Source organism: Belonocnema kinseyi, chromosome 3 (assembly GCF_010883055.1).
Source record: "Belonocnema kinseyi isolate 2016_QV_RU_SX_M_011 chromosome 3, B_treatae_v1, whole genome shotgun sequence".
Taxonomy (NCBI): domain Eukaryota; kingdom Metazoa; phylum Arthropoda; class Insecta; order Hymenoptera; family Cynipidae; genus Belonocnema; species Belonocnema kinseyi.
In genome coordinates, this window is record NC_046659.1 from 62,614,307 (window position 1) to 62,619,284 (window position 4,978).

Here is a 4,978-nt window from a genome sequence, read left to right on the forward strand (position 1 = left end):
AATGTGAATACTTAAATAGACAAGCTATGATATTTTGATATTAAATTTTTTTATTCAGAGCTATTCATATGCCAAGTTTTAGCCAGAAACTCTCGAGGTACATTATTATTTCTAATTAATACACTGAATGAAATTTTATGATAATACTTGATATTTCAATGTTCATAACTGATATAGTCGATTATGATTTAGGGAAATCGTGTAAATTTTAAAATTATTGTTAACGTAATTACGAAACTTTACCATCTCTGTTCGTCCGTCCTAACCTACGCCAATTTTGTTTTCTCGTACAATTTTAAAAAATGTAGTTCTAATCGATTGAAGTCTCGGAAAAATTTTTTGAGACTTCTAAAAATAACTAAATTTTAATAATTTTTTTTAAACAATTGGCTGAAATGTTACTTTTTTTGACTGAAAATTGATCTGTTTGACTATTTGAAACTATCATCAACTCAGGTTAAGAACCTTTGAAAAAGGTACGCAGGTGTACTGAAACGTCAGGAAGTTTCAAAAGGAGTTTTTTCTGTTCAATAAATATCTGAGTTTCGAAGACCATGTCTTTTTGACTCATATTTATTTTTTCGATTTACGATTGGACCGTAAGACATAAATAATTTGAAATCTACGATTTGAAATCAATTTACCATTAGAATATGAAAACTTAATATATTTAGAACAAAAATTGGTATATTCAATAGCAAAGATATATTCTACAAATCAATATACATAGTCAAAGAGAAAGTGAAAGGTAATAAGAGATATTTTTATTTTCTGTGATAGACGCTAACAGAAATTGTAATCTTCAGTTGAGGAAATTGCAAAACACTATACCAAAAAATCCGAACAACTCCGATAGTCTCCCGAGGTTAGCCGAATCCGGCGATTGTACCTCATAGCCGAGCGCTCACGATGTGAATCGGAGAACTTCGTATTTCCCGCTAAACTGGTCAAAATTAATGTATGGACACATGTTTTCCAGTGTTCTGATTTTAAGGCAAGAGTGGTATTAATTAGCTAAAGTATACATTTTTTGTGATATTCAACTTACCAAATATAAAAATTATTAGTTGAAAATTTCAAGGATTTTTCCAATCAGGTATTGAGCATCAGATTACAAAGCATTGCTAAAGATTCTAGAAGGTTTCAATATATTTTAAAGATTTTAAAACATTTAAAAGGATTTTTGAGCGTTTTACAAAGACTTATGAACATTTTACAAAGATTTTATGGATTTGGACGATTTAAAAGATGCGTGTACATTAGGGTGGTCCAAAATCATACCTTTTGACATTTGTTTTGGATTAGAGGGCATGTCACCCCTCTCCCCATTTTGTGAGGTTGCCGGAAAAAAAATTCCCTCCAAATTTGAGCCAAATCGGGTTTCTGGATATAAACTTAGTTTGCGGGAAATATTAAGAATTTGTTAAGGTGTCTCTAATCAATCATTTCCATGAAATTACTTTAAATTTTAATGCCCTCCCCCCTTGTAGAGCCTCAAAAATGCCCCATAAATTATTTTTGTTTGTCAAGTGGAATGTTTTTAACTATTTTTCAACTAATTAAGAATTGTCTAAACAATTTATTTTGGTTTAAATATTTTTTTTGCACTTACTTATTGAAAGGTAGATTTATTATGTTCGATTGGACAATTCGACATTTTCAGGAATAATTATCTTTGTTTCAAGCATTTAGTATTTGTTTAAATAATTAATTATTATGTAATTGTAACTTTTTCTTAAAAATAAGTATAAAACTCTAGTTTTAAAAAAATTAGTTAGCTTTGCTGCTTATTGTTAAATATCTGCGTCATTTAGATACTAGTACCTTATTTTGTAATAAATTCCTATTTGTTTAAATAAATTTCGTTTGTTTAAACAATTTTTCTCGAGAATGAATTTGTGAATTTTCTGTTTTTTTTTTGCAATTAATGTGGTAATTTTTCATTGTTGATGTAAAATTTTGTGTTTTAATTTCCAGTGACGTTCAAAAAATACAAATATTTTTTATTCCTTTGAGAATACTAACAGCTAATCTGCGTGATCAACATAAACAAAAAAATAATTATTTTGAGCTTTCAGAGAACAAACGAGTTTGTCTACGAGGGTGATTTAAAGGAAAAAATTATAAAAATAATTTCAAAACGACAAAATTGAATGTAATTTTTATAGAATGAAGTCTTACTAAAAAAATTAACTTTTCATGACCAATGTAAAACATTTTATGAACAAAGATTAGTTATTTAAAGCATTTGCTTAATGTTTAAATACTTAACAATAAGCGATATGCTCAATTGAATTGAGACCAAAATCAGATTTTTGATTCACAATGTCCAATAACATGTTACATTGATGTTTAATAAATTTATGAAACAATACGATAATGGTTAAGGCAAAAAATTTTGCTCCTTACAATGACAAATTACCACAATAATTGCAGAAAAACAGAAATTTCAAACATTTAGTTTCGAAAAAAATTGTTTAAACAAACAAAATTTATTTAAACAAATAAGAATTTATTACAAAATAAGGTACTAGTATTTAAATGACGTAGATATTTAATAATAAGCAGCAAAACTAACTAAACTTTTAAAAAAACTAGTGTTTTATACCTCTTTTTAAGAAAAAGTTGCAATTAAATAATAATAAATTGTTTAAACGAATACTAAATGCTTGAAACGAAGATCATTATTCCTAAAAATGACCAATTGTCCAATCAAACATAAAAAATTTACCTTTCAATAAGTAAGTGCAAAAATAAATATGTAAACAAAAATAAGTTGTTTAAACAATTGTTAATTAGTTGAAAAATACTTAAAACCATTGCACTGGACAAAAAAAAATAATTTATGGGGCATTTTGGGGCTCCACAAGGGGGAGGGGCATTAAAATTTAAAGTAATTTCATGGAAATGATTGATTAGAGACTCCCCAACAAATTCTTAACATTTCCCGCAAGCAAAGTTTAAATCCAGAAACCTGAAACCCATTTTTCCGAAAACCAAAATTTCCTCATGTTAATCTTATGGGATTTTCAGGGCCTTTGCGGCACGTCTTCATACTAACCGATTTGGCTCAAACCTGGAGGGAATTTTTTTCCGGCAACTTCACAAACTGGTTAAGGGGAAATGTCCTCTATTCGAAAGTCGGTTGGACCACCCTAGTGTACATCACTAGTTTAAAAATATTTCAGATTTCACAAAAATTTCCCAAAGATTTCGAACATTTCATAAAGATTACAAGGATTTTCAAGATTTGAAAATGGCGTTTACACCAGAGTTCAAAATTTTCACAAAGATGTCGAACATTTCCAAAAATTGTGAAGGTTTTAAAAGAATTCAAATATTTCAAAGACGTTAAACTAACAAATAAGGTTCTAATAAATTTGAGAAGATTCTAACGTTTCAATGATTTCAAACTAACAGAAAAGGTTCAACAAACAAATTTTAAACTAAGCATTTACAAATACGTCATAAAAACTTTACAAAGATTTCAGTTGTTTTACAAATTTTAGGGATTCCAAATATTTTACAAAAATTGAGAATGATTTTAAAGGAATCCACAGAAATTTAAAGATTTCACAAAGATTTTAAGTACTTCAAGAGATTTCAATGAATTGACAAAAAGATGTCAAGGATTTTCAAAGACGACTTGTGTTCGCAAAAATGAGGAATTATTTTATTTATAGCTCTTTTTTCTTATAAATGGTTGGCCCTGTAATTGTATAATAATATACTTCATTTATACAAATTTTGTCTTATGTTCAGAGCACCTAAAATTTTTTACCCAGCACTGTTACTCGTATTACTAAGCCCAATGTGAGGCGGGAACGAGGTGATTTGAAAAAAATGAAAAACCTATAGATATTTTTGAATTTAATTCAATACCAGTTTTGACCTTATTAAAAGAGAATATTTTCCTGTTTTTATTTTTAATTTTGAACGTTTTTAAGTCGAGTTATTAAGTACCACGTCGTTTCTCACAATTCTAAAAATTCTCACCATTTATTATAAAAGGAATCTTCAAACTCCTTCTCTTAGCGTGATTTGCGTGCTATGCGTGTGTTATATGTATATGTTGCGTACTATGTATATAAGTAAAGGTCAAGTTGGTTACATCAGCGACTGCGTATTCTACATTGTTATGTGTACAAATACTAATAATGATAATGTGCGTATTTATGTGCTATAATTGTGCAGTCTGAGTCAGTGGTCCCAGATCTGAAACGAGACGTGGTCCAATACTATGACACGTCTATGTCCGTGTGAATATGGTAGGAGACGATATAAATGCCTGGGTTGCGCGCGCAACCCATTTCTCCTCTTCTGAATTTGAAAACTCGAAGGTGCACGATTGCCGGACGGAACACTTCGGCGGTTCTATTTATATCTCTATGTGCTTTGAAATAAAATTAAGAGATTGGGATTTTAATATTTCCAGATTTCGATGCTGGGTTTGCAATTAAAGAAATTGGTGATTTTGGAATTCATCTCGTTTGGATAAAAACTCAATTATTTGATTGAAAAATTAATTATTTTGTTAAAAATTTAATTATTTTGTAAAAAAAAGTCCTCTTTTCTATAAAAAATTCAACTACTTTCTTAAAAATTTTATTACTTTTATTTGAAGGTTCATCTCTTTCGTTGAAAATACATTTTTGAAACTGACAATTAATCTATACCATTTTTGGTTAAAAAAATCATGTATTTTATTAACAATTCGTCTTTCTTTATAGAAATTAAATTGCTTCATGGAAAATTTATACTTTTTGATTAAAAATTACATTTTTCGCTTGAATTATCAACTGTAAATATTTTTTGGTTGCAAAGTTGTTTTGTTGTAAATGCAACTACATTGTTAAAAATTAAAATCATAATTTTTGGTGAAAAATTCGATTATTCACTTAAAGTTGAATTACTTATTAAAAAAATTAATTTTTCTTATTAAAGATTCATAATTATAGTTGAAAATTCATTTATTTGC

The 4,978-nt window shown here is 28.2% G+C and overlaps 1 protein-coding gene across 2 annotated transcripts in view; it reads right to left on the bottom strand.

Annotated features, from left to right (window-relative positions):
- The window catches only part of LOC117170175, a 20,694-nt gene that overhangs the window by 14,869 nt on the left and 847 nt on the right, over nt 1–4,978 (bottom strand). The gene's annotated exons all lie outside the window — the stretch shown is intronic.